At 47.4% G+C, this 17,830-nt stretch overlaps 1 protein-coding gene across 1 annotated transcript in view; it reads left to right on the forward strand.

Moving 5' to 3' along the window:
• ZBP1 (Z-DNA binding protein 1) overlaps positions 1-13,156 on the forward strand; it is a 244,968-nt gene extending 231,812 nt beyond the window's left edge. The window contains exon 8 of the mRNA XM_084886786.1: positions 13,146-13,156. The gene's annotated coding sequence lies outside the window, so the exon portion shown is untranslated. The remainder of the gene's footprint in view (positions 1-13,145) is intronic.
• The last annotated feature ends 4,674 nt before the right edge of the window (positions 13,157-17,830 follow it).

Genomic DNA, 17,830 nt, shown 5'->3' on the forward strand with positions numbered 1-17,830 from the left:
GAGAGAAAGGAAGGGAGAAAGAGACACACAGAGAAACATTGATATGAGAGAGATTGCCTCCCATACACTCCCTGACTGGGAATCCAACCTGAAATCTAGGTATGTGCCCTGATAGGGACCATCTAATCCACCCAGCCAGGGCTCCCTCATTTTCATTTTTGTAAATGTGTTGTCATTGTCTTTTAGGACAAGTCTATAGCCCAATTCGTCCAACAGCACATCTACCAGATTTTAGACGCAGGAGTTGAAAGCATCTGCCAAAAATTGTCATTGTTATTGGTTCACTCCTTCACTCTTTCAGAAATACTGTCAGACTCTCCTTTCCTCTCTGAAAAAAAAAGAAAGAAAGAAAAAGAAAAAGAAAAAAGAAATACTGGCAGAGGTCCTTTCAGGTGTCAGGCACTGTTTGAAGTACCAGCAGGCTTCCTGGACTTGAGCAGTTGAACAGTATGTTATATGTAGAAGATGCTTGATAAATACAGGGTGCCCCCCCAAATACACACTTTGGATAAGTATTAACTTTAGTGGGCTAAATCTGAAAAGAAAGAAATATCAATAGAGCTATCAGATGTTAAAGTGTGTATTCATTTTGGGGGGACACCGTGTATTTTTTGGACAACAAAATGAATCTCCAAAGAACTTGCATCAGTGACATGCTTGGATGTCAGTTGGTTTCTTTCTTTCTTTTTTTTTTTTTTTTTTGTATTGTGATGGTTTCAGAATATAATGAGTAGAAATTCCAGCTTTCACAATTTGTAAAAAGGCTAATTTGTACAAAAAGATGTACACATTACAAATTTGTAAATTCTGCCATTTACTATTTGCACGATTTGGATAAATTATTTAAATACCCAAGCCTCGGGTTCTTCACTTATAAAGGGGGAATAATAACATAACCCACAAGCTTGTTCAGGAGATAAAGCGAGCCTTATGCACACAGCACCTGCCTGTTCAAAGCCTGTGATCACACTTGCTTTAAATATACCTTATAGCCTGGACAGCTCTGAGCCATCTCATAAGTTCTGAGTGGCCGGGAGAGAAGGTGTGTCGGAGGGAGGTGGGAAGGAAAGGAAAATTATGATCCCTCTCACCTTCTGTCCCTGTCTGCTCTTTCCTCTCTCACCTTGAAGCAACCATATCCCTAGGTGCAAGAGCCTTGTCAGCTCAGAGCCCAAGTCTCCCTGGTCTGAGCAGCCAGGAGGCCTCTCTAGGTGGCCAGTTGGCTGACACAGGTCACTACAGGTCTTATTCCTTGCCTGCCTGCACCTTTGAATAGCAAAGCATATCCTAGCCCAGCCTACAGATCACCTACGTCAGTCACACTCGATGCACCAAGGTTCCTTTTGCAAAGTACTGTGACAGCCCTTTCCAGGTCACTGCAGTGGAATTTGACCCTGGAGGCAAGCTCCCTCCTTTTCAGAGTCAGACTATTACACGGGTCATTCACCCCCTCTGAGCAGCTCAGCCTCTGCTCTCCTCTGAGGAATGCAGTTACGGCTGCTCTTGGGTCAGTGTGTTTTTATTATACTAGTGGCCCAGTGCATGAAATTCATGCATGGAGTGTTGTGTGTATGTATGTGTGTGGGGGGAGGGTCCCCTCAGCCCAGCCTGCACCCTCTCCAATCGGGGATCCCTTGGGGGATGTCTGACTGCCTGTCTGCCTTATCGCCCCTAACTGCCTCTGCTTGCCTGCATGATTGCCCTTAACCCCTCTGCCTGCCTGATTGCTCCTAACTGCCCTCCCCTGCTGGCCTGATCTTGCCCCAACTGTCCTCCCCTGCCATCCTGATCTTGCCCCCAACTGCCCTCCCCTGCCAACTTGATCTTGCCCCCAGCTGTCCTCCCCTGCCAAACTGATCTTGCCCCCAACTCCCCTCCTCTGCAGGCCTGATCTCGTCCTTAACTGCCCTCCTCTGCTGGCCTTATCTTGCCCCCAACTGCCCTGCCCTGCTGGCTTGATTGCTCCTAACCTCCTGCTGGCCTGGTCTCGCTCCCTACTGTCCTCTCCCGCTGGCCTCTGCCTCAGACCCCACCACCATGGCTTTGTCCAGAAGGAAGTTGGATGTCCAGAAGATGGCCGTTCTACCTGGTCTAATTAGCATATTACCCTTTTAATAGTATAGATAGATTATATAGGATAGGATTGCTTAAATGGGGGGTGGGGAGCCTTTTTCAGCAGTAGGAGATGCTCTTGGCAGACAAAAATACATAATCCCTATATCTGGACTGATAGCCAGCCATATGCACTATACTGCCAAACTAGTCATTAAAAAATTGAACTGCTTTCTTACACCCTACACTAAACAACTGTTGTCCTTAAAATCCCTCCTCAGCCCCCACCTTAGGATCTGCCTTTGAAGTTCATCTAGATTAGGTCCTTAATTGGCTGCAGATCAGATCCTGCTTCTCTCTCCAGGCCTGATCTGAAGCCCCCTTGGCAATTAGTGCTGGGTTGCCAGAGCGCCCATAGCACGGCAGGCAGTGCATGGTGACCCAGCACTGACTGCAGGACTGACTTCTGGTGTTTGGTGGTCCATTTGGTCATTTTGGATGTTACAGACCCAGGCTCTTTATATATATAGACTAGAGGCCCAGTGCACAAAATTCATGCATGGGGGATAGGGATGGGGGAGGGGAGATGGTGTCCCTCAGCCCAGCCTGCACCCTCTCCAATCTGTGACCTCTCGAGGGATGACCGACTGTTCATTTAGACCCACCAGGATCAGGTCTAAATGGGCAGTTGGACGTCCCTCTCACAATCCAGGACTGCTGGCTCCCAAATGCTCACCTGCTTGCCTTCCTGATTGCCCCTAACCGCTTCTGCCTGCCAGCCTGATAACACCCTAACCACTCCCATGCCAGTCTGATTGATGTCTAACTGCTCCCTTGCCAGCCTGTTTGCCCCCAATTTCCCTCCTCTGCTGGCCTGGTCACTCCTAACTGCCCTCCCCTGCAGGCCTGGTGCCTCCCAACTGCCCTCCCCTGCTGACCATCTTGTGGTGGCCATCTTATGTCCACATGGGGGCAGCCATCTTGTGTTGGAGTGATGGTCAATCTACATATTACTCTTTTGTTAGATAGGATTATTCTTTTTAGATTACATAAATCACATATTGAAACATAAATGTAAAAAGAAAATCCTTCTTTCAGAAATGAATAGTTTGTGAAAATACCTTTAGAACTTTTTTGGCATATCCTGACAGTATTTTTTAAACAAAAATGGAATAACTTTATATTGTTTAATTAAAAAAAAAAATTTATTTAGGCACATCTTAAACATAATTTCAAATCAAGTAATTCTGTTCTAACTCCTGCAAAGAGTCTGTTTATAATACATTTCTCCTCCCCTGTGGGTAGATACCCAGGTCGTTTCAAATTCTTTGTTATTACATGTGCTCATGCATATATTATATGACACGTGAAAATCATAAATTAACATTGGAATTAGAAAAGATAATAGATTTGTTTTTATAATAGATATGATATTGATCAAGAACTTATTAGGTCCCAGGCATTGTCTAAAGTGCTTTCCACGCATTACTTAATCCTTAAAAGCAATCTCTGGAACAGTCACTGTTATTCCCAGTTTACAAGTGTGGAAACTGAGGCACAGAGGTGAAGTAATTGAGGTCACACAGTTGGTAAAAAATGTGTTTTAAATTTTGAGTCGTATTCCATTACTGACCTCTAGTAAGATGGGATCCACACGCTCCTGCCTAGGAGCGCTATCTCCAGCAGGGCATGGAGGACCAGAGCTCTCAGCCTCTGAGCCCTCACCTGTTGTAATCTTCACAACCACTATGAGGCAGGAGCACCTACTTCCCACCTTATTGATGGGGAAAACCAAGGCCCCAGAGAGGTTAAATGCTTGCTTAAGATCACCAGTTGGTACAGGGGGAGTTGGGATTTTGACATCTGTTTAATTTTCAAATGAAAGAAAATTTACATGAAAATAGTCTTAAGAATTCCATGGCCACCCAAAGGGTTCCTGGCTGTTCAGGTGACATTCTCCCCAGTTATTTCCTGCGTATGTTGGTGGTTGATTTGGTGTGATTAGTGGTTGGCAGTGATAGTGCCTTTGGAGGTCTGGGGGTGGGGGTGGGGTGGCTAGGATGATCTGGGCACAGTGCTCAGCAGAGTTCCACCCACTGAAGGGCAGGACTCCTCAGGATGAGGCTTTGATGTCCCTTAGCAGGAAGGGGGTGGGGGCAGAGAATCCCTGCAAAGGTGAAGAAGCAAGATGGGAGTGACCCTTCCCCTTCTGGGTGACATCCAGGTGGGCCCCTCTGGCAGTTCCTAGCACTACTAGGGCAGCCACCTTTGTACCCTTCCCATTGGGGTCCCCCCACTGCACACTGGCCTGGGCTCCTCAGCCTCCCTTTGTGGCCTGAAGACACCCACCTCCAGGTGAGCCTATCAGTGGCTCACATCTCAGTGTCAATTGCTTTACTCAGCCAATTAGATCAGCACCTTGTCTCCCACACGCCCAGACTTCCCCTGGGGGCTGATCAGGAAGGAGACAAACTTGTTTCTGAGGGAAGGTAGCCCCAGGGGGATGTGGGTGACTAAGCGGTGAATGTAGAGACAACTCCTTTGGGAACTCCAGGAAGAAGAGAGTGGACCTGAACCTGGGGGGAGGGATGGTTTCCTGGCCATTTAGGAAGGCAGTTAGGATGGTTGCAGGAGAGAGGGGGGAGGGGGGCCGAGGAAGATGCTGGACTTGGGAGTGGCCTGGGGGAGAGAGGGGATGGCTTGCCCCTCTCCCCCCAGTGGCCTGCGAAGCCCTCAAGTGACTAGGTCACTACTTTTACTGCTAGAATGTAACTCCCTCCCTGGGAACGGGTCCTGTGCACCCAGCTTTGTGGATTCCGTGTGGCTCCTCTTGGGCACATCTTCACCCTCTGCCTGCCTACTCCCTCTACTCTCTTGGAATGAAGACAGCAAGCTCCTGGGCCAGGCACCCCACATCCCCTGCACCGTCAGTGCAAACTTCTTGCTCAGCACAGTGGACCTGGAGCCAACAACCCCCTCCCCACTCCCTTCCAGTCCCCACACACCCCAGCTCCAGCTGCACCTGCCGGCCTTCTTACTTGAGGGCTTTGCACAAGCTGTTCCTTCCTCCTGGAATACGTTTTCCCTGGGGACAAGGTAGGGTTACCTTTTCCTGTGGCTACAGTCCCTGACTTACCCACTCTGGGTGGAGCCCAGCTGCTGAATTTGTGAATTTGTGAAAGATACCCTGTGCTTGAGTATGAGATGTTGCCACTGGGGGAAGCAGGGTGAGTGATATACTAGAACTCTACTGTTTTTGCAACTTGACTGCAACTCTAAACTTACTTTCAAATCAAGAAGAGCCACCCATTCCTCCCACCAGAGCTAGTGGACTTGATTTCAGGCCTCACCTCTCCCATAGGTGGGGCAACCTGTGTGACTGGACCTACTGGTCCTGTGGGTCAAGGTGTCTCCTTTGTCAGTCCTCCAGCCCCATGTGGCCCCACTACCCCAACGGATGGCCTGATGGAGAAGCTGCTCAAAAGGCACACATGTTGACACACTGATAACCCCAGTGTGGGCTTCTCAAAACTAGCACTGTCAGTTTGCTCTCCACCTGCTGTTGGAAACCCATGGCACAATGTCTCTGTGAGAGTTCTCTGAAGCATGTGTCCATGGTGCTGTGCTACTGAAGACGTGTACCCAGCGGAACGGGTGGGAGGAAGCCAAGTGGGTGGCTTCAGGTACAACACCAGGCTCAGGAGCCACAAAGCCAGGCTCAGGATCCCGCAGGGAGCTTGGCACTGTGACTGGCACTCAGGCGGGGGTGGGGCTTTCGGTCACTGGCTAAGGGCTGTGGACATCCGCATCCAGGTGCTCCTTGCTTCCTCCACCGGCAGGGCCTCCTCTGAAAGAGCGGCTGGGAGGAGGACACAGAACAGAAAGGGATCTTAGGAGGCCGGGGAAGCTGCTGGCACTTGCAGTCTAGAGGACTGGAGGACAGTCTTCAGGAGGGAAGGTGGATGTGCAGTGGGAGCAGCAGGAATGTGCCGGAACCCATGGTCTGGGCTGGAGCTCACCAGGACACACTGGACCTGTGCCCTCTCCTGTTCTCCCTGACCATGGTGATGAGGATCCCACAGCCCAGGAGCTGGACACATGTTTTGTTTGGGAGTCTTAGCTGAAGGAGGAGCCATGGGGCAGGGTTAGTGGCAGGCCGGCTGGTCACCTGGTGCCAGAGCTGTCAGCCGGCAGGTGAGAGACATGTGTGAGCCTCAGCACTCTGTGCTCCACCTGCTCCAAACTCACTCAGGAGTCTTTCTTACAGGGCCCCCTGTTATGGGTTGAGTTATGCCCCCCAAAAGATACTTTGAAGCCCTAAGCCCAGATCTCAGAGTGTGATTTCATTTAGAAATAAGCTGATGTGGATGCATGTAAAGATGAAGTCACATAAGAGGAGGGGCTCCTAATTCATGAGGATTGGTGGCCTCAGGAGGAGAGGGAAGTTTGGACTCAGACACATGGAAGAAAGACAGGGATGTGGAAATGGAGGCAGAGACAGAAGTGCTGCCACCATAAGCCAAGGAACACGTGGGGCCATCAGAAGCTGGAAGAGGTAGGAGCACAGCCCTGCCCACACCTTCATGTTGGACTCCTGGCCTCTGGACTGTGAGAGAATACATTGCTGTCACTTTAAACCATCCTAGTCCTTGGTCCCCTGTTATAACAGCCCTAGCAAATGAGTGCAACCCTCCTCACACAACCACAGAGAAGGGGATTCTGGGAAACATGGTACAGAGAGCCCCCTGCCTCCTAGATGAACTGACCTCCTCACAGAGGACCCTGGGCCAGGCTCTGCCCAGCCCCTTCCTGGGGCTCACCATCACACCATCAAGCGCTGTGAGGGTCACTGGCTCCCCTGGGGGCCCTTGCCCTCTGTGGAGATGAGGGTGCCACCATCTGGCTCCTTCTCTGTGGTTGCCCAGGACTAGAGAAGTGTCTGCCACATGAGAGGACTTTGTGTAACTGACAGAGAGGGCAAGGGTTGCAGGAAGAGGGAAGTGCCTATCCTGGGGCTGGCACTGCAGCCAAGGTGGAGAGGAGTGGGGGCCCAATGGGTGGGAGCTGGCTCAGAGAACCAGCTGTTCTTCCTCGCTCCTGTGGGACAGAGGCCCCAAACCGGCTTACTGTTCATTTATCAAGACCATAATAACCTCCGAGATGATTGACGGTTTGGAGCACACCAGCCTGCAGTGGTGGGGCTGATAAGAGTTTATTACCTACTTAACCATTTAATTCAAACAAAAAAGAAAGCCTGGTTGCACAAAAGGTGATGAGTGTGTCTGTTAAAACCCTCTATTAAAATGATTCATTAACATGACACAGAGCCCCTGGGTCTCCTGACCCACTGAAGTTGGACTATCTCACCAGCTCTGGGGGGGGGGGGGGGGGGGGCTGCAGGAATCCAGCATTTGCTTCTCCTCTGCTGGGGCTGGGGCTGGGGGCATGTCTGCACAGGTTGCAGCTGGGCTGATTGGTGGGATTTGGTGTGTTTTTTAAGAACCCTGACCCCCGTTCACCTCTGACAGCAACGCCGCAGGCTGTATTGTGAAGGGAGTATCTGTAGAAGAACCTCAGAGGTTTCCTCAAAGTCTTCTTATTAAATCATTTCTAAGCAACAAAGGGATCAGGGATGTGCTGTCCAGTGTGGTGTTAGGCCGCTCAGCAGGGGCACAGAGGAGTGGATATTACCCCTCTAGCAGATAGAAATGTGTCGGGAAGTGACCACAGTGGAGTGATGGACAGCTGGGCTTGGGAAGTGGGGAGGGCTTTGTTGCACAGCCTTAACACTGAAGCTATCTCCAGAATTGTTGTGAAGGTTAAGTGAGAGAATCCTAGCCACGTTCTTGGGTGAATTCACGGGCAGAGCTTAGCACACTGCCTGGCACAAAGCAAATACCAGTGAAGTAACTCTGGGGCAGTCTTCAGGTTGTGTCGAGAAATTCCTGTTTTGGTAAAGACACTAGTGGTCTCCTGTACCAGCCAGCCTCTGGGTTCCGCTGGCTTGTTACTGTTTTTGGTTTTTTGTTTTTGTTTTTGTTTTTTTCTTTTTTTAATATATAGATAACATTTATCCAGTACTTCCTTGTCTTTCTTCTTTAATACTCACCACAACCCCATGGTCATGCACTGCCATTAGCTCCATTTTCCAGATGAGGAAAGTTGAGACTCAGGGTTAAATGGCTCATCTACGATCACATGACCAATAAGCAAGAGGAGTGCTCAATATGAACCCTAACCTGTCTGAATTGTTTTTCGTTGGCATTTATAGATGTGTCTTGCCAGCTGGAACAGGCGGAAAATGGACAAATCTTTCTTAAGAAATCCCTTACCAGAATCTCATGCCCTTTATCTCATTGAATCACTTCAAAGTAGGTATTTTGTTGGTCTTGATTTATAGCTGCTTGCTCACAGTGTTAGACCTTGGTATGTGTTGTGACTCTGGGGAGGCAGGCAGCTTTGGAGGCAAATCACATTTGGCTTCAGCTTCATTATGGAGCTGTGTGACCCAAGGTGAGTTACGTAACCTCTCTCTGCCTCAGCTTCTCCCTCAGTAATCCTGACACCTCCTCCTAGGGTGGCTTGAGTTTCATGACTCTGTGTCTCCATTAGGGGCTCACGGTCAGGGCTGGGTTCTTGTTTCCTGTGATTATTTGGCAGCAGTGGGCTGGATTTTGGCAACGGGAATCTCTCTGTCATTGCTCAGTGCATTGCAATGGTCCACTGGAAACTGTCCACGTTGGTCTGACCCCACTGATAACTACTCCCTGCAGCACACCTCCCAAGTCCTCTTTTATTTGAAGATGAAATTCATATTTCTACTATCTCCTATAGGTGTGTCTGAGAGCAAAAATTTTTTAGAAAGTACTTTGAAAGCCTGGAATTCAAAACCCTCCAATCTTTGAAGCTACAGCCAGCTGCAAAAGTTGTAGTCAACCGTAGTCAGTCCTGTTTATCAGGGAGAGAAAAAAGATTCGCTCCAAACAAAGCCACTGACCAGGGAGAGGGAAAATATGAGAAGTATTTGGTCGAACGCTTCATTAGCTTTGAGCCTGCCTCTGAGCAGCTTAACCAGCAAGGGCTCTCACCCACTGGGGGCTCCGCTCCCCGCTCCCAGCAAGTTATTAAGTTGAAAATAATTAAGGTTGCTAAGCGATTTCACTCCTTGTGAAACTGCTAAAAAAGAATCCTGTCATTGTTTAATTAAAAAATGAAGAGGAAGAAGAGAAGGAAGGAAGAAAGGTAAAAAGGATGAAAAGAAGGAAGGGAGGGAGGGAAAAGGTAGGGGGAAGGGAAGAAAGGAAAACGTGTGATATGCTTAGAGGATGGGGTTCCCGTGGGGGCTAGGTAGGAACTCATCCTCTTATCACAGGAGTTCATTTCCTGCTCAGCTGGAAGGTGGTCCCTGTCATGGCCCTCCCTCTACTGCCCCCCACTCCTGCTGGCAACTGTTTTAGCAGATGCCTCCTTCCTGCACCCAGGGGAGAACAAAGGGATTCTGAAGTTCTCTTGGCATCATATGCCAACTTTTTTAAAGGCCCAAAGTGTCCCAGTTAGAACATTGAACAGAAGTTCTAGATTTAAGACCGGCTCCAGTGTTTCCTGGTTGTGTGGCCTGGGGACGGTCCCTGGCTTTTGCTTGACCATGATTTCACTTAGGTACAAGATCAGTAATATACTTGTCCTGCCTACCCATTTAGACCCATGAAACTGCCATTTTAGAAGGTCAGAAATGGTTGAGAATCATCTATATATATGAAAGGCTCATATACTAAGTGTCCATCCAACCAGTTGCTATGATGCGCACTGACCACCAGGGGGAAGATGTTCACACAGGAGCTGCTGTGACACGCACTGGCTATTTACAAAGGAATGGCACTTGGACCTGGCACTCATAAGGTAACGCTTGGCTTCCCTCAAGTGGGACACAGGCCTCACCACCACCCTCGAGCAACAGCCCAAATTGCAGCTGCTGCTGAGACCCCTTAGCACAAAATGTGACCCACAGCCCAGCCCAGCCCAGCCTGGAAATGGTTACTTTGGGTGCTGGGTAATGATGTTATGAAACAATACCTGCTTCCTCTCCCTAGCCACAAGCCTCCTTGGATTTCTTCAGTCCAGGAACATGACTTACTTTATAGCCAGTTGCATACATTTTACACTGTAACCAAATGTCCCATGTCTCATCTCATTTGATCCTCGCAGAAGTCCCGGAGTAGATAGGCAACTCAGTGGAATTAATTTTCTTTCCATTAGCTGGAAAAATGGATATTTAGAAAGCTTAGAACTTGACCCGACTGAAATGAAATAAGAAATGGTGGACCTTGCCGAAAATGGTTTGGCTCAGTGGATAGAAAGTAGGCCTGTGGACTGAAAGGTCCTAGGTTCAATTCTGGACAAGGGCATGTACTTTGGTTGTGGACACATCCCCAGTAGGGGGTGTGCAAGAGGTAGCTGGTCAATGTTTCTCTCTCATCGATGTTTCTAACTCTCTATCCCTCTCTCTTCCTCTCTGTAAAAAATCAATAAAAAATATTTTTTAAAAATGGTGGACCTTGAAAATGACTTTAGGTCTTTTTATTGCCCAGAATATATAGTCAAACACTGCTGCAGTTAAATATTTTATTCTTTGTTCTCTCTGCATGATCTACAATAATATCCTGCTTGGCATTAATATTTACTGCTGTGTTGCTGACAACTACCTGAAGAGAAGTTGGGGTGCTTCAGTGGGCTGGAAAAAGTTTAGCTAAATCAGAAAGCAGGTCTAATTAAGCAAGTTTATTCTATATCTATAGAAGGCTAAGTTGACTCTCACATTGTGAGATATATTTAAAGTTCTCGCTTGTGCCAATCACACGTGTGTGTTTTGATCTATCATTGTTGATCATGAATTTGGTTGACACTTCTATTATAGAGAAAGGGTGAATAGCGAAATTAAAATATTTCTTCTAATGAATTTCCTTTCAGTGTGCACAAATCCGTGCACTGGGACACTAGTAATCCCATAAGGTTCTTCTGCTTGAATCAGTTGAAAGGAAAGAACGTGGAAGTGTATTGAGTGAGTGTTGTACTAATAAAAGACATTAACTCATTCTACAAGGAGTCACTCTCTCCAGGATTCTAGCCCTGGGCTAAATTGACATGTACTGTAGATACTGCTTCATTCTTGCAATAACATCCTTGCAAAACTGTCCTCATTTTTGTAGATAAGGAAACAGAGGCTTACGTGACCAAAGTTACATACCCTAGCACAGTGGTTGGCAAACTCATTTGTCAACAGAGCAGCAAACTGTGGCTCGCGAGCTGCATGTGGCTTTTGAGCCACAGTTTGCCGACTACTGCCCTAACACATTTGACTAGAATGTGCAGCCATTAGGATTTGAGCCCAGGCAGCCTGGCTTCAGAATTCAGACTCTTCACTATTAATTAATCAATAGTCAATTATTTAAATTAATCCATTCACTCAGTAAGTACTTATTGAGTTTTGTTTTAAATGAGCCAGGCACTCTTCTATGCATTTGGAATATAGAGATAAGGGAGATAAAGTCCCTGCTCCCATGGAAAGAAAAATAAAGCATACAGCAGATGAGTAAAAAGTATTATAGATAATGGTATTATCAGAAGGGAAGATAAGGGGGTGGAAAGGCTGTAATATAAGGAGAAATATATATTTGGTCTTTATCCCCCATTCCTGGCACAGAACTCCTAAAACCTTTGGAATTTCCCGAGTAATAGGGATAATAGGAGCATCTTTTGTTCTAATATTTGGTCTTTGCCTCTGGTTCCTGACACAGAACTTCTAAATCCTTTGAAATGTTGTGAGTGATAGGAAACTATTTTCTTTTAATGAGGCAGCTCTTGGAAGATTCCTAAATAGCTTCATGATGGGGGCAGGTCGTAGGAAAGACCAAATCTTGATTAGAAGCTTGGAAGTTTCAGTCCCATCCCCCAGTCTTAGTGAAGGAAAGGACCAAAGATTGAGATAATAATTGATCATATCTATGTGATGAAACCTCTGTAAAAAACCCTGAATGATGATGTTCGCGAGCTTCTTGGTTGGGGAACACATCACTTACTGGGGTGGTGATGCTCCCCAACTTTATAGAAGCTTCTCATTTAGGTACGTTTTCTGGTGAGAAGCTTCATCTGGCTCTTCATTTGTATTTTTTATAACTTCCTTTGTAAAATTATTGAGCCTGAGGAATGGTGGGGATCCTGGGAACCCCCAATTAACAGCTAGTTGGTCAGAAGTACCAGAGGCCCAGGACTTGCAACTGGCATCTGATGTGGGGCAGTCTTTAGGGATGGAGCCCTTAACCTTTGGGGTTTTCGTTAGCTCCTGGTAGGTAGTGTCAGAATTGAATTGGTATCCAGAGAGTTGGAGAATTGATCAGTGTGGGACAAAACCCACACAAATTTGAAGTATGAACAGATCATAGTTGGTGTTAGAGGTGGGATTTGTTAGAACTGCCCTGGCTTATAGAAACATGTGACTTGAGAAGAGAAAGGATGAAAGGACAGGACATGAGGGACTTTTGATTCCTGGGTGGTCATGTGGTCATCCCTGGTGTGGAGCAGCAGCTGTGCTGTGATCAGCTACAAAGATAAAGCTACCAATGGGATTGAGAGCTGGATCCAGCTCTTAGGGAGTTGGTTTACTGGATGCATAAAGAAGTGCAGCCTGATAAGAAAATGGAAGCACAGTATATAATCCCTTAGTGTTTGTTATGTGTAATAGCTGAAGTGATATTAGGGAATGTTGGGTTGGACCTTGATCCTAGATAAAGTACAGATTTCAGTTAGTCTGAGATTGGCCACTAGCCTCAATGCCACCCATAAAGAGGGAAATGATGGGAAAACGTCCCTAAGAACTCTAATAACCAAAAAGCTACTTGATGTGAGAGGAGGGCAAAGCCAGGCACCTAGGGAAACCAGAGGATATGATGTGATGGAGTGATCTCATTTTGAGGAGTGGTGTCATCAGCTTCCTGAGGAACTTTTACTAAAATGGATTTCGAGATTGACTAACTTGGGGGCAGAGTCCTCAGTGTGTAATGCTGCAGAGTAGAAGGGCTACTTTATTATATATAAAGTTGTCCCTGGCCACTGGCTAGGCCCATATGTATGCACACAAGTCCTTTGGTTGATATCTCCCCCTTACCCCCACCCTCCCCTACTTTCTCTCTGAGCTTTGAGAGTCTGATCGCTGCTTCTCTTTCTCTGGGTCTGTTTTTGTTCATCAGTTTATGTTGTTCATTATTTCCTCTAGATGTGTGAGATCATGTGATCCAAGAAATACTCTTGTAAGAACCGACACTGAGACAAACCAATGGTTATGCTGAGAGGCAAATGAATCAGTCTGTAGTGAGTTCCTTTCTGGGCCAACAATTCTTTTGAATCTCAATTTCAATGTCAAACAGTTCCTTATGTGTACATGTCAGCCATGATATTTCAGATCTGGATGGTGGACAAATGGTGGTGATGCAGGTCCAACCGTATCTGGTTTGGTCCTGGGCATCCTTCAGCAACACGCAGCTGGTATGGCGAGGCATCGTCAGCATCTTCCATCTCTGAACTGTTTCTCTTCTGTCTAGAAGGGGTTACTTTAATAGGGTGATCTGGGTGGTGATGTTTAAGGAAGAGACCAAGGTGGGTGGAACATCAGGATAAGGGTCTCCAGAAGGGAGTCAATTGTGGACTGTGACATGGGCTTCTGGGGAAGGCTGGCAGGGGTTGGGGGGGCACACAGCTACCATCAAGGCAGAGGTGATGCTGGCCTGGATTCAGGTGCAGGTGGGAGAACTGGGTAGGGTTTGACTCCATCTTGAAGGTCCAGCAGATAGATTAGGTGTGCAGAAGGGAAAGAGCTTCTTTTGTTACTCCAAGTCCACAACTAGGAAGTTGTAGAAAAAGAACTGGAAATCCCAGCTCTTGACATTGACCAAATGTTCTCTTTGTCATTCATTCACTACATAAACATTTATTGAGTGCTAATAGTGTGCTGTGCCAGGCACTGAGACAGACCTGCTGTAGACTCATGGAGCTTACATTCTCAAAATGTCTTTGGAGCCAATACAATCACATGGGTGCAGAGCAATATAATCACATGGGGTGCTCCAAAAACACACGACAGGGAGACCTTATTATTCCAGGCTTCGCAGAACCTGCAGAGGGTCAGAGCTGGACCATAACAATAGCCAACATCTTCCCAGGGCCAGGCAGTGAGTGAGAGAGCAGTTTACATCCATGGTTGCATTTCAGTCTTGGTAAGAATCCTAGGAGAAAGGAACTATAATTATTTCCCTTTTACAAATGAGACAACCCAAGGTTCAGAGGAGGGAGTCAGGTTACGCAAGGTCACACAGCTGGCAGAGCCAAGACTCAAACCTTGGGGCTTGGATCCCAAGTTTCACCCTCTTCTTCTCTGCTCAGAGTTCTCTATCAGCTCCTTCTCATTACTTCTTGGAGGAAAAGAAACATGACTAATAAATCAATATGTCAAATCATAAACACGCTCTGCCTCCAGACAGTCCCCTGTGATGGAAGCAGGTGTGTTTTTTGGGAGGAGGTGCGCACGAGAGAGACGTGATAAAAGTCCACAATTTTCCCCACAAAGTCCTCATGACCTTTAATTACTTACAGATTTAATGGAATATCATTCCACATGATTTATTCCACTGAAAGATTGATTAGTAATACAACTTGAATTGTATTCCATTTCCCATGCAATTTAAGATGATTTAGTGCCAAATAACGACTACCCAAAGCCCTTGCTTCAAAGAGCCGCAGTCCTCTTGCCGTTGTAATGCATCACGAAGAGAGAAGCTACGCCTCCCTCCACCAGTCAGAAAGCAGCTCCATCTTTCCTAGCCTCCAGCTGAACGAGCATCCAGTTGCTTCCAATCTGCGATGGGGTGGGAACTCGCCTGGGTTTCTCAACCTCTGCACTGCAGACATTTGGGTTGGATCGTTCTCTGTTGTGTTTTGTGAGTTGTAGGATGTTGATCAGCACCCTTGACCTCTACCCTGCAGATATGAATAGCACCCCGCTCCCAAGATGTGACAGCTAAAATTGCCCTTGGATATTGACACATGTTCCCAGGGTGGCAGGATTGCCCCTGGCTGAGAACCCGTGATGTCGACTTCCACTAATATGGGGGAACCAAACTGTGTGCTTTAGAAAAGATCAAATTAGCACATTCAAAAATCTCACTTGCATGTGTACAGTTAAAAGTGTGTGTGTGGGGGGAACTTTTCCCAAAGGAAAAATTACAGCTTTTGGTTTCCTACCTCCTATTTCCTGTTGTTACCTAAACAACATCCTACAGGTGCCTCCTGGGACACCTTCAGAGGATGAACACTGTGGACCTTGGGTTTTAAAGGGGTGTTTAGCAGGCAGCACATTGTGCCCTGTGGTTGGTACATTTCAGTCCGTTTCTCCCTTCTGTGTTCCAGATTTGGCACGAACCAAAGGGGTTCCCGAGGCTTCCAGATGAAAACAGGGCGGCCAGAAATGTGGCTCCCTTAATGAGTCCGAGTTCTTGGGTCAGGGAGCACATGTTCCATTTAGTGGATTGGCTTTACCAGCTTCTGGGTTTTCAGACTTTAGGAACCACTGTCCCTTCAGGATGACGTTGGGTGTTACTCTGCGTACGCACGCAAGTGTGTGTGTGTGTGTGTGTGTGTGTGTGTGTGTGTGTCTAACGCTTTGCAGGCGCTAATTATGGAAATTTGTGGGACAGTCCTGGTCTGGCCCACACCTCCCTTTTCTATCTCAGACAACAAATAAAATAGCCCGTTCTCCTTGGCGGCAGGACCACCAAGGCTGAGCAAAGGGCCGCCAGCCCCTCCCGAGGGCTCCAGTGCTCTGCTCCACTTGGCTCTTTCAAGGACGTCTCAATGAGTGGCCTTGTTGAGACTTCCACTGAGGCCCAGCCTAGAAGGGACCATTAAAAACAGTTTAATCCGAACAAAAGAAGTTCTGTTCTTATTGTCCCCCTGGTTGCCGGTTGGGTGCAGCAGCTGAAAACCTATCTGCGCCAAGCAGCCAATCTGGGCCCCGCCGCGCCAGTCAGCCTCGCAGAGGTTCTGGATGGATCCGCAGAGCAGATAATTTACAGCTGAAGCAAAACACGGGAGAGGCCTGTCTCTTTGGCACAAATGTTTCCTATTAAAAGCCTTCGAAGCCCCCGGTAACTGGAGCTCTCTTCTCCCCGCACAAGCTCAAGGTGATTGTATTTACACGCAGAGGCCCTGAGAAGAGCCCCTGGCCTGGTGCTCCGGAGGAGCAGCGGAGCAGCGTGCAGCTGGACTAGGAAGAAGCACTCGGAGGCAGAGCCTGGGAAAGGGGAGTGTCTTTGGGTTGACTTTAAATGCCTGCCCTGGAAGCTTTGCGGTTGGTGATTTTCTGCTGCTGAGAAGCTCCAAACAGGCGGGGGCATTTGTGGTGAACCTCCAGAACCTTCCAGAAACAGAGATAATCACCCCAAAGCGGAGCTGTTTGTGTGTGGCGGAGGATGGGACATAGTGGCAATCTTTCTGGGACATCAGATGAACTCAGTGCCACCGATTCTTTGGAGTAGACCACCTAAAAGAAGTTATTTAAATTGTTTTGTTTTTTAAAAACCACCCTTTAATTTTTTTTTCTTTCTTTTTTTTTTTTTTTCTGTATTGGCAAAGATGAAATTTCTTAGGGATGGCTAGGTTCAGAAGCTCATCTTGTTTGACCTCTGGCTTCCTCGGCCGGTTTTTCAGAATGGTGTGCCCATGGGGCTGGGGGCTGCTGTTGTGTGGGGCCCAGGGCAGTTCAGGACCGTTTTCATTCAGACTCCCAAGTAGATCTAAACAAAAGCAGTCCAAGAACAGGTTGGGGGAAATGTGCCTCCTGAGGCTCAAGGAGGACCCTCATGTGCAAACACCCAACAACTAGCCAGAAAGCTCTACGGGAACAATTAGACAGAAGCATTACTATGTCACAGCAAATAAGAGCCCCAGAGGGAATTCAGTCCCAGATTGATGTCACCAGTGTTCCTCTTCTGGTACCCAGCAGCCGGGGGAGGACAGGAGCCTGTCTTTCTTTGTCCCCAGAGGAATTCATAAGAGATGTAGATTATGAGGCTGACATGGAGGCCAACACTAGAGATTAGCTTCCATTTCTTAAGGAATTATATGGCACTTTCCATAGATTATCTCCTTGATTCTTCCTGGCAACATGAGGGAGATAGCAGAGAAAGAATTATGGCCATTTTCTAGGTGAGAGAATGGAAACTCAAGAAGGTTCTATGGGTTGTGCATGCTCACTTGGTGGGCAAGTGGCAGGTTCTGCTCAGCACGCCTGGTGGGCCTGAGGTTCTGCCCTGGTGATGCTGCTGCCGGTCCACCCTCCACACACAGTGGCAGAGATGTAATGCAGAAGCCGATAAAACATTTGCTGTGAAGAGTCAGATTGTAAATATTTTTTATCTGCAGACTCCACGATCTCTGTCATAGCCATTTGGCTCTGGCATTGCAGAATGAGAGCAGCCATAGGCAACCTGGGAACAAGTGGCTGTTGCTGTGTCCAAGTACACTTTTTAGTTAATTAGATGACTAAATGTGGCCAGTGGCCCTAAGTTGCTGAACCCTGAACTAGTGGATACAAACTCTCTGTGCCTCACAAGAATGTTGGGAAGATGAATTGAATTAAGCCTGTGATCTGCTGAGGCAGCTGCTGCTGGTGGCAACCCAGTATCCATTCCTCTCCCCTCCCCTCCTTCCTTGTATCAGAATCCACATTGTT

Source organism: Pipistrellus hanaki (genome assembly GCF_964339955.1).
Source record: "Pipistrellus hanaki genome assembly, chromosome: 6".
Lineage (NCBI taxonomy): Eukaryota > Metazoa > Chordata > Mammalia > Chiroptera > Vespertilionidae > Pipistrellus > Pipistrellus hanaki.